Here is a 13,180-nt window from a genome sequence, read left to right as displayed (position 1 = left end):
ATATTATAAAAATAAAGCAAACTTAATGGAATATGGGTAAAAATGCACCAAATTTTTGTTAATCTTCAACAGAGAAATGTTACCAAAAATAATTTACTGAAACTTGTTACAAATGACAAAGTCATCTATGATTCACCAAATTATATTTTGAAAGAGGAAGCAAAGTACTTTAAACATATGTTTTCGTTTTAGTCTCCTCCATCTCCTCTAATAACCGAAGGTATTTGTATGGATTTTTGTTTATTAATAATGTAAAATGAACAGCTGTACAGAAAGCCTCATGTGAAGGTGAAATTACATAGGAGGAACTTATTGATGCAATTAAAGCCTTTAAGTCCCGGGCAAACTCCAGGGCTGGATGGCATACCAGTTGAGGTATACCAAACTTTTCTTTCAGAACACTGACATACAATTTGAACATCTTGGCCATGTTCTGTTATAATCTCCACAGCCAGAAGAGGACTGGCCACCCCTCATAGCCTGGTTCCTCTCTAGGTTTCTTCCTAGGTTTTGGCCTTTCTAGGGAGTTTTTCCTAGCCACCGTGCTTCTACACCTGCATTGCTTGCTGTTTGGGGTTTTAGGCTGGGTTTCTGTACAGCACTTTGAGATATCAGCTGATGTACGAAGGGCTATATAAATCAATTTGATTTGATTTGATTGCACCTCATATCCCTGCTCTCATTCTCACCCCCACGGTGTGAATTTGTCTGCCTGTGTGTGTGCATGCGTGTATCTGTGTCACCGTGCACGTACTTGTGTGTTTCTGTCACTCAGTGTGTGTATGTGTGTGTGTGTGTCACCGTCACCGTGGGCATGTGTCAGGCTGTGTGTGTGTGTCACTGTCACCGTGGGTGTCAGGATGTGTGTGTGAGTGTGTGAATGTGTGTGTGTGTGTGTGTGTGTGTGGTGTGTGTGTGTGTGTGTGTGTCACGGACTGTGTGTGTGTCACTGACTGTGTGTGTGTTTGTGTGTGTTGACCTGATAAATACCCAGCCCGGCCTATCTGTGACAGTTGTCCCATCTGTAGCCCTTGGCCAGACAGAAGGATGGCCAGGGAGGCTGTGGAGAGGAAGAATTAGTGGATGACTTAGGGGATGACTTAGTGGATGACTTAGTGGATGACTTTGGGGAGGACTTAGTGGATAAGTTAGTAGATGACTTAGGGGATGACTTAGGGGATGACTTAGTGGAGAGTTAGCGGGTAGGGATTGATGACATCACACCTTATACAGAGGGGTAATTAACAATATATCACATCATCTATGGAGAGATGTGACAATCCACACAGACTAGACCATTCTATAAGGGCTGTTCCCACAATGCATTGGACCTTCCTCTTCATCATGCACTCTGTGGGAAGACTCCACATGACCTCTGACCTCTCTCCTAGCGCCCTCTCTCCTCGCATCCTCTCTCCTTGTCCCCTTCTCAAAACCCATCACCTCCAATGGGTCCTCAGTCATACCCCTCCAGCCCCTACGCCGTCACCATCGCCTAGCAACTGGCACTGGCTGCCTAGCAACAGCTGTAGCCATATCCCTGTAGGAGGGGATATGGCTACTCATGTGTGAGGTCATCGGTCCACTGTTACCGATGTGACCATCCCTCTTGGTGAGGATCTCTCTACACAAGGGGTGCTAGACAACATATTTTCACGGCATTAGACAACATGTGCTCATAGCATTAGATAACATGTGTTCACCACATTAAACAATGTGTTAACTGCATTAGACAATGTGATGACAGCATTAGACAACATTCGTTCACTGCATTAGACACCATTTGTTCATGGCATTAGACAATGTGTGTTCACTGCATTAGACAACATTTGTTCACTGCATTAAACAATGTGTTAAATGCATTACACAATGTGCTCACAGCATTAAACAACATGTGTTCACTGCATTATACAACATCTGTTCACTGCAATAGACAACTGCATTAGACAGCGTGTTCCCTACATTAGACAACATGTGTTCACATCATTAGACAGCATGTGTTCACTGCATTAGACAACATGTGTTCACTGCATTAAACAACATGTGTTCACTGCATTAGAAAACATGTGTTCACTGCATTAAACAACGTGTTCACTGCATTAGACAACATGTGTTCACTGCATTAGACAACATGTGCTCACATAATTAGACAACATGTGTTTACTGCATCAGAAAACATATGTTCACTGCATTAGGCAATGTGTGTTCACTGCATTAGACAACATGTGTTCAATGCATTAGACAACATGCATGAAACAACAGGTGTTCAATGCATTAGACAACATGCATTAAACAACATGCGTTCACTGCATTAGACAACATGTGCTCACTGGATTAGACAATGTGTGTTCACTGCATTAGACAATGTGTGTTCACTGCATTAGACAACATGTGTTCACTGAATTAGGCAATGTGTGTTTACTGCATTAGACAACATGTGCTCACTGCAATAGACAAGATGTGTTCACTGCAAGAGACAAGATGTGTTCACTGCATTAAACAACATGTGTTCACTGCAACAGGCAACGTGCATTCATTTCATTTGACAACATGTGCTCACTGCATAAGACAGCATGCACTCACTGCATTAGACAACATGTGTTTACTGCATTAGACAACATGTGTTCACTGCATTTGACAACATGTGCTCACTACATTAGACAACATGTGTTCACTGCATTAGACAACATGTGTTCACTGCATTTGACAACATGTGCTCACTGCATTAGACAATATGTGTTCACTGCATTACACCACATGTGCTCACTGCATTAGACAACATGTGCTCACTGCATTAGGCAATTTGTGTTCACTGCATTAGGCGACATGTGTTCACTGCATTAGACAACGTGTGCTGACTGCACAAGACAACATGTGTTCACTGCATATGGCAACGTGTGTTCACTGCATCAGACAACATGTGTTCACTGCATCAGACAACATGTGCTCACAGCATTAGACAACATGTGTTCACTGCATTAGACAACATGTGTTCACTGCATTAGACAACATATATTAGACAACATGTGTTCACTGCATCAGACAACATGTGTTCACTGCATTAGACAACATATATTAGACAACATGTGCTCACAGCATTAGACAACATATATTAGACAACATGTGTTCACTGCATTAGACAACATATATTAGACAACATGTGCTCACAGCATTAGACAACATATATTAGACAACATGTGTTCACTGCATTAGACAACATATATTAGACATATATTAGACAACATGTGCTCACAGCATTAGACAACATATATTAGACAACATGTGTTCACTGCATTAGACAACATATATTAGACAACATGTGCTCACAGCATTAGGCAATGTGTGTTCACTGCATTAAACAACATATATTAGACAAGATGTGCTCACAGCATTAGACAACATATATTAGACAACATGTGTTCACAGCATTAGACAACATATATTAGACAGCATGTGTTCACTCCATTAGACAACATGTGTTCACTGCATTAGACAACATGTGTTCACTGCATTAGACAACATGTGCTCACTGCATTAGACAATATGTGATCACTGCATTAGACAACATGTGCTCACTCCATTAGACAACATGTGTTCACTGCATTAGACAACATGTGCTCACTGCATTAGACAACATGTGTTCACTGCATTAGACAACATGTGTTCACTGCATTAGACAACATGTGTTCACTGCATTAGACAACACGTAATCACTGCATTAGACAACGTGTGCTCACAGCATTAGACAACATGTTCTCACAGCATTAGGCATGCAGAAATGTGATTGACGTACCTTGCTAGCAATCCCAGTTACATATCACTGAGATTGAGCACTGCATTCATGCATGAGTACACAAGCGAGTGGAAAGACAGGTAAATGCATGTACATGTACATGATCGAGCATGCAAACACACAGAGACAAAAATACACTATGTATGTAAAGAGAGAGAGAAAGAGGAGGAGGAGAGGAGGAGGGATGAGAGGCACTCCCTGGTCCTCCTTGTGGGCAATATGGTCCACTCCACATCCCAAGGCCCACAGCTCTCCACACAGGAGCCATCCACTGGCCCAATTAAAGCTGCATGAATCACAACCCACTGGCAGCAGACAGACAGACACTTGACCCAGCCCAGTCGCAGCATAACACCACCCACACAATAATATAGATATTACACACAGTGTAACAACACAACTAAACTCAGCAAAAAAAGAAACGTCCTATCACTGTCAACTGCGTTTATTTTCAGCAAACTTAACATATGTAAATATTTGTATCAACATAACAAGATTCAAAAACTAAACATAAACTGAACAAGTTCCACAGACATGTGACTAACAGAAATTGAATAATGTGTCCCTGAACAAGTAACAGTCAGTATCTGGTGTGGCCACCAGCTGCAATAAGTACTGCAGTGCATCTCCACTTCATGGACTGCACCAGATTTGCCAGTTCTTGCTGGGAGATGTTACCCCACTCTTCCACCAAGGCACCTGCAAGTTCCCAGACATTTCTGGGGGGAATGGCCCTAGCCCTCACCCTCTGGTCCAACAGGTCCCAGATGTGCTCAATGGGATTGAGATCCGGGTCTTCGCTGGCCATGGCAGAACACTGACATTCCTGTCTTGCAGCAAATCACACACAGAACGAGCAGTATTGGCTGGTGGCATTGTCATGCTGGAGGGTCATGTCAGGATGAGCCTGCAGGAAGGGTACCACATGAGGGAGGAGGATGTCTTCCCTGTAACGCACAGCGTTGAGATTGCCTCCAATGACAACAAGCTCAATCTGATGATGCTGTGACACACCGCCCCAGACCATGACGGACCCTCTACCTCCAAATTGATCCCGCTCCAGAATACAGGCCTCCGTGTAACGCTCATTCCTTCGACGATAAACGCGAATCCGACCATCACCCCTGGTGAGACTAAACAGCGAGTCGTCAGTGAAGAGCACTTTTTGCTAGTACTGTCTGGTCCAGCGACGGTGGGTGTGTGCCCATAGGCGACGTTGTTGATGTCTGGTGAGGACCTGCCTTACAACAGACCTACAAGCCCTCAGTCCAGCCTCTCTCAGCCTATTGCGGACAGTCTGAGCACTGATGGAGGGATTGTGCGTTCCTGTTGTAACTCGGGCAGTTGTTGTTGCCATCCTGTATCTGTCCTGCAGGTGTGATGTTCGGATGTACCGATCCTGTGCAGGTGTTGTTACATGTGGTCTGTCACTGCGAGGACGATCAGCTATTCGTCCTGTCTCCCTGTAGCACTGTCTTAGGTGTCTCACAGTACGGACATTGCAATTTATTGCCCTGGCCACATCTGCAGTCCTCATGCCTCCTTGCAGCATGCCTAAGGCACGTTCACGCAGATGAGCAGGGACCCTGGGCATTTTTCTTTTGGTGTTTTTCAGAGTCAGTAGAAAGGCCTCTTTAGTGTCCTAAGTTTTCATAACTGTGACCTTAATTGCCTTCCGTCTGTAAGCTGTTAGTGTCTTAACGACCGTTTCACAGGTGCATGTTCATTAATTGTTTATGTTTCATTGAACAAGCATAGGAACAGTGTTTAAACCCTTTACAATGAAGATATGTGTAGTTATTTGTATATTTACGAAATATCTTTGAAAGACAGGGTCCTGAAAAAGGGACGTTTCTTTTTTTGCTGAGTTTACATAGGACCACAGGTGTTCATGTAGGGTCATACTAGTGCATCACTGTCTTTGGACCATGTGTGTGATCTCTAGTGAGAGTATGCCTCTGTAAAGGTCACCAACAGCAAGTCAATGACAGCAAGTCTTTCAGTCTCAGCCCTATGTGAGTCAAGGATGTAGAACACTCACTCTACGTGAGATGGTGAACACAGGTATGTGAAGGACAGTGGAAGCAGGTCACAGAGAAAGCACAACAAGGCCTGGACGGACAGCTCTCTGTGAAAATCAAACACATCCTGTGTGTCAGGGTGTGAGGTTGGGCCTTGTGAGTGAGGGAGAGATCTAATGAGGATCACAGTCAAAGACAACAAATCAAATCAATCAAATCAAATGTTATTGGTCACATACACATGGTTAGCAGATGTTAATGCGAGTGTAGAGAAATGCTTGTTCTTCTAGTTCCGACCATGCAGTAATATCTAACAATTTCACAACAACTACCTTATACACACAAGTGTAAAGGAATGATTAAGAATATGTACAAATAAATATATGGATGAGCGATGGCCGAACGGCATAGGCAAGATGCAGTAGATGGTATAAAGTACAGTATATACATATGAGATGAGTAATGTAGGGTATGTAAACAGTATATAAAGTGGCATAGTTTAAGTGACTAGTGATACATTTATGACATCCCAATTATTCATTATTAAAGTGGCTAGAGATTTGAGTCTGTATGTTGGCTGCAGCCACTCAGTGTTAGTGACGGCTGTTTAACAGTCGGATGGCCTTGAGATAGAAGCTGTTTTTCAGTCTCTCGGTCCCAGCTTTGATGCACCTGTACTGACCTCGCCTTCTGGATGATAGCGGGGTGAACAGGCAGTGGCTCGGGTGGTTGTTGTCCTTGATGATCTTTTTGGCCTTCCTGTGACATCGGGTGGTGTAGGTGTCCTGGAGGGCAGGTAGTTTGCCCCTGGTGATGCGTTGTGCAGACCTCACTACCCTCTGGAGAGCCTTACGGTTGTGGGCGGAGCAGTTGCCGTACCAGGTGGTGATACAGCCTGACAGGATACTCTCGATTGTGCATCTGTAAAAGTTTGTGAGTTATTTTGGTGACAAGCCAAATTTCTTCAGCCTCCTGAGGTTGAAGAGGCGCTGTTGCGCCTTTTACACCACGCTGTCTGTGTGGGTGGACCATTTCAGTTTGTCCGTGATGTGTACGCCGAGGAACTTAAAACTTTCCACCCTCTCCATTACTGTCCCGTCGATGTGGATAGGGGGGTGCTCCCTCTGCTGTTTCCTGAAGTCCACAATCATCTCCTTTGTTTTGTTGACGTTGAGTGGGAAGTTATTTTCCTGACACCACACTCTGAGGGCCCTCACCTCCTCCCTGTAGGCCGTCTCGTCATTGTTGACAATCAAGCCTACCACTGTAGTGTCGTCTGCAAACTTGATGATTGAGTTGGAAGCGTGCATGGCCACGCAGTCATGGGTGAACAGAGAGTACAGGAGAGGGCTGAGAATGCACCCTTGTGGGGCCGCAGTGTTGAGGATCAGCGGGGTGGAGATGTTGTTTCCTACCCTCACCACCTGGGGGCGGCCCGCCAGAAAGTCCAGGACGAGTTTGGAGGGTACTATGGTGTTGAATGCTGAGCTGTAATCGATGAACAGCATTCTTGTATAGGTATTCCTCTTGTCCAGATGGGTTACGGCAGTGTGCAGTGCGATTGCGATTGCGTCGTCTGTGGACCTATTGGGGCGGTAAGCAAATTGGAGTGGGTCTAGGGTGTCAGGTAGGGTGGAGGTGATATGATCCTTGACTAGTCTCTCAAAGCACTTCATGATGACGGAAGTGAGTGCTACAGGAAGATAGTCGTTTAGCACAGTTACCTTAGCTTTCTTGGGAACAGGAGCAATGGTGGCCCTCTTAAAGCATGTGGGAACAGCAGACTGGGATAGGGATTGATTGAATATGTCCGTTAACACACCAGCCAGCTGGTCTGCGCATACTCTGAAGACGCGGCTAGGGATGCCGTCTGGGCCGGCAGCCCAGCACTCAGTTATCTAACCAGCCATCTGGACCACACAGTCTTGGAAGTTCAGGGCAGATTGTGTTAGCCTTCAGGGCAAATGGTGTTAGCCTTCAGGGCAGATGGTGTTAGCCTTCAGGGCAGATGGTGTTAGCCTTCAGGGCAGATGGTGTGAGCCTTCAGGGCATATGATGTTAGCCTTCAGGGCAGATGGTGTGAGCCTTCAGGGCAGATGGTGTGAGCCTTCAGGGCAGATGGTGTGAGCCTTCAGGGCAGATGGTGTGAGCCTTCAGGGCAGGTGGTGTTAGCCTTCAGGACATATGATGTTAGCCTTCAGGGCAGATGGTGTGAGCCTTCAGGGCAGATGGTGTTAGCCTTCAGGGCAGATGGTGTGAGCCTTCAGGGCAGATGGTGTTAGCCTTCAGGGCAGATGGTGTTAGCCTTCAGGGCAGGTGGTGTTAGCCTTCAGGGCAGATGGTGTTAGCCTTCAGGGCAGGTGGTGTTAGCCTTCAGGGCAGATGGTGTGAGCCTTCAGGGCAGATGGTGTTAGCCTTCAGGGCAGATGGTGTGAGCCTTCAGGGCATATGGTGTGAGCCTTCAGGGCATATGGTGTTAGCCTTCAGGGCAGATGGTGTGAGCCTTCAGGGCATATGATGTTAGCCTTCAGGGCAGATGGTGTGAGCCTTCAGGGCAGATGGTGTTAGCCTTCAGGGCAGATGGTGTTAGCCTTCAGGGCAGATGGTGTGAGCCTTCAGGGCAGATGGTGTGAGCCTTCAGGGCAGATGGTGTTAGCCTTCAGGGCAGGTGGTGTTAGCCTTCAGGGCAGATGGTGTTAGCCTTCAGGGCAGATGGTGTGAGCCTTCAGGGCAGGTGGTGTGGGGTGCTAAACAAGCCCAGCTAAAGTGAGTAATTTTCAGGTGATGCCTTGCCAGGTAGACAGGTTGCACAGCTGGTCCTCATGTGAGCTGGAAAAGATCTGGCGGCTGATCTAACCTTGCTGCTGCTGCTGTCCTCATCATCTCAAGAGTCATCAGTACACAACCTCCACTGATTTCTCTGTGTTCGTTACTATTCACCCTGGACGGGGCTATAGCAGCTAATGACAGTTTAACTAGAGTGGGACATCACAGAGCTGCCTACTAAGCCATTCAGAAATCATTACACTGCCACACCCAGGAAAACATCAGCTGAGTCTACATACTGGTTACAGGGTGTCCTTTCCTCATCTCCTTCCCTTCATGGCTGCCAATACACAATATTCAATTCACTGTATTAAGTGGCTCCTATGGTCTATCATAACTTTTCTATTTTTCACACAATGACTGTAATGTCCAAATTGTACCATTTGTAATCTTAAAAAAATCAAATCTAACTATGCCATTATATATTCTACTGCTGTTTCTCCTTATTGATATTCATAAAACATGCAAACACAATTCATTGTATTAATCCACAGAGGGACAAAGATCAAAATGTGTAAGAAAAGGTCTCCATCATCTGTCAAGGTTTCAGTGGTAGCTCTGAAGGAAAGGAGATGAGGAGAGGAAGCTTCACCAGGCGATTGGGACACAACCATGGAGCCCTATTGGTCACATGAGCTCTCGAGCTCTCTGGTCACGTGACCTCCTCAGCATAGGGCTCTTCCTGTTTCACCCTCTGTGTCTCTCTCTCTGAGCAGTGCCACTGGAGTAGCTGTACTCTCCCTTTCTCAAACACTATCTAAAACAACAGCACTTTAAGGATGGTATCCTAGAGCAGCAGCCGGCTGAAACAACAACATAGACAGAGATACAGACAATGAGAAAGTGACAGGATATACACAGTCTAAAGACCCAAGGAGAAACATCAAAAAGAAGAAAGTGTGTCAGAGAGGGAGAGAAGAGAGAAAGAGAGAGAGAGAGAGAGGTCATGAGCAGATGAGCTCCTGCCTTTTTCAGCATGTTCTTAAAAAAAGATAGATTTAGAATTAGATATACTTGGATTTTTTTGTCAGGGACATATACAGGATGCTACCCTCTACAACATAATCATCACTCTAAATCAAAACTCAAAACCCTAAATCAAAACTCAAAACCTACAACCTGATTTTGGACGGAATTACGGAATCACCTGGAAGGCTTACAACTACCAAAGATTATTATTTGCTATACAGCAAATGCTCTGGAAAACAACAGAAACCTGAAAACACCATACAACCTGGAACTGAGTGAGTAATGTTCAGTCTGAAGCTATATTTTATTTCCAAAAGCCAAGAAGAAAAATACATTACATTACTTTATAAGGACTAAATGCTAAATTAAGGCTGACAAGCTTGATAGAACTTCAATTAGCACTGACATGTCAAGTGAGAGGTGTCAAAGCCCTTTATCCCAACAATGGCAGGAGAGTCACACAGTCTACTCCAACCAAATGGAGAGGCCTTAGAAGCTGCCTCCTGCTGCTCAGAGGTAATTAAAATACAGTACCCTGTGTATGCAAAAAGACACAGAAGAGCACAAAATGAAGCTCCTTATGGAAAATCAAGAGACACTTTTTGCTGACTATTATAAAAATGGGAACATAAGCAACCTCATCTTCCACACAGACCATCCACTAGCATGGCACAGTGCTATATTAACACACTACCCCTCTATTAAGAGGGGGGTGTTACAGAGGGGTGGAAACTCAGGATACTAGACAACGAGGACTCTGAGTCAGCTAATATAAATCTCTATAAGTCTGGAACAGTGTTGGTACAGGGAAACCCCAAACAGTTTCAGCTGGACTTTCACCTAATCAAAGAATTAGCTCAGCAAGAGAAGCTCTCCCTTGAGAAAGATACCCCCACCCCGAGCGGGTCAGATCAGACCTCTTCATTATATAACCCCGCAGACGAGCAACCCCAAGTGGAAAGTCAACCTCCCAGCACAGAGTACTACTCATTCATTGAAATGAAGGATACATTTACCCAGCTGGAGGTAAGGCAGGTGGAGCTGGAACAGCCGGTGATTACACTCCAGTCAGCACAGACCCAGACAACGGTCCAGCACAACAACACCCCCTTAACCAGACACGTAGAGCTGGAGGTGGAGAGAGACATATCTGCACTCTGCAATGTGGTAAGATAACTTCACCAGGAGAAAAAGCAGGAGCAGGAAAAGAACAGTGCACTAGAGGAGAGGATCAGACTGCTGGAGGAGAGGGTGAGGGGAATGGCTTGTGACAGAGAACAACCCACTAGAGAGGTGGCCACCCCCACAGAGAAGCCAGCAGAACAGCCCACCTCCGCTCCCGACAAAAGTCTCGACACCACAGCAGAACAGTCCACCCCAGACCCTGACCACTTCGACATCACAGCGGGACAGACAAATGAAGAACCCCAAGCCCAGGGGATCTCACTCGCTCTGAGCACCCCCCTGTCAGCCACTCTGATAGCCCGCCTGACAACCCCCCCACACCCACTGAGGACATACACAAGACACAGATTGTACTCCTTATGGACTCAAATGGGAAATATATACAAGAAAAAAACATTTTTCTCAAACACAGTGTGTCTAAACTCTGGTGTCCAAACACCCAGCACGCCCTAGACCTTTTGTCTGAGGACCAACTAGGTTCACCCAGCCACATAATAATACACGCAGGCACAACCAACGTGAGAGCACAGCAGGAAAGGGTGGCCACAGCACTCAAGGGAGTGATTGAAAAAGCTTATTCTACGTTCCCCAACTCACAAGTGGTTATATCCTGTTTGGGCTGCAAGGGGCAGTATTGAGTAGCCTGATAAAATGTGCCCATTTCAAACGGCCTCGTATTCAATTCTTGCTCGTACAATATGCATATTATTATTACTATTGGATAGAAAACACTCTCTAGTTTCTAAAACCGTTTGAATTATTTCTCTGAGTGAAACAGAACTCATTCTGCAGCACTTTTCCTGACCAGGAAGTGGAACGTCTGAAATCGATGCTCTGTTCTTCTTCATGCCTATAAATGGGCACAAGACCTATTAGTATACATACACGTCATACACCTTCCTCTGGTTGTCAAGAGGCTGTGAGAGAAGAAATGAGGTGATTATCTCGATCTGAGTTGGAACACATCATCTTGGAATCTCGTGTCCACCATTTTCGGTACTCTGAATAGCGCAAGCTGGACAGTGTGATTGCCTTTTGTTTAGCTTCCGTTATAGGCGACTACAATCTCCGGCTTTGATTTTATTTGATACATGTCACCATATCATCGTAAAGTATGTTTTTTCAATATGGTTTCATCAGATTATTGAAATTTTTTCGGTTGTTTTGCTGTGTTCCGTTCTCTTCCGTTTGTTGACATGGAGAGTGTCGTGGCACCCGGCTAGCGCGCTTGCTAAATGAAGAGGGAAAGTGTCCGTTCTGAATCCAAACAACGACTGTTCTGGACAAAGGACACCTTGTCCAACATTCTGATGAAAGATCAGCAAAAGTAAGACCCATTTTATGATGTTATTTCATATATCTGCCGTAGTCGCCGGCGCCCAAGTGTTTCTGGCTATTGTGCTAAGCTAATATAACGCTACATTTTGTTTTCGCTGTAAAACACTTGATAAATCGGAAATATTGTCTGGAATCACAAGATGCCTGTCTTTCAATTGCTGTAGACTATGTATTTTTCAGAAATGTTTTATGATGAGTATTTAGTTATTTGGCGTTGGTGTCTGTAATTTTTCTGTCTGCTTTCGGTGCAATTTATGACTGTAGCTGCAATGTAAACTATGATTTATACCTGAAATATGCACATTCTTCGAACAAAACATATGCTATACAATAAATATGTTATCAGACTGTCATCTGATGAATTTGTTTCTTGGTTAGTGGCTATTTATATCTTTATTTGGTCGAATTTGTGATAGCTACTGATGGAGTAAATAACTGGTGGAGTAATGAAAAATGGTGTCTTTTGCTAATAGATTTACATATTGTGTCTTCCCTGTAAAACATTTTAAAAATCGGACATGTTGGCTTGATTCACAAGATGTGTACCTTTCATCTGGTGTCTTGGACTTGTTAATGTGTGAAAGTTAAATATTTAAAAAAAATATCTTTTGAATTTCGCGCCCTGCACTTTGAGCTGGCTGTTGTCATAAGTGTACCGACGTCGGGCTGCAGCCATAAGAAGATATCCACCCTGCTACCACAAAAATACTTCTACCCTGCTACCATACAATGGGTAAACCAAGTATTTCCCGTGAATGTGCCTCAAAACCAAATGTTTACCTGGCCCACCACTCCACCCTGGACTTGAACAGCCTTTATGACCAGGTCCACCTATACTTCGCCTGGACTCTAAAGGACATCGCTCTCAAACGCAACCCCAACACTTCACACAGGAGCAACAGTTCAATAGACACCCCACCCAGACCTGCGAGACACTCTCCCAGACCAGCAAGACACTCTCCCAGACCAGCAAGACACTCTCCCAGACCAGCGAGACACTCTCCCAGACCGGTGAGACACTCTCCCAGACCGGCGAGACACTCTCCCA

The sequence above is a fragment of the Salvelinus namaycush genome, chromosome 4 (genome assembly GCF_016432855.1).
Source record: "Salvelinus namaycush isolate Seneca chromosome 4, SaNama_1.0, whole genome shotgun sequence".
Classification (NCBI taxonomy): Eukaryota; Metazoa; Chordata; class Actinopteri; order Salmoniformes; family Salmonidae; genus Salvelinus; species Salvelinus namaycush.
This window is presented reverse-complemented; position numbering follows the sequence as displayed.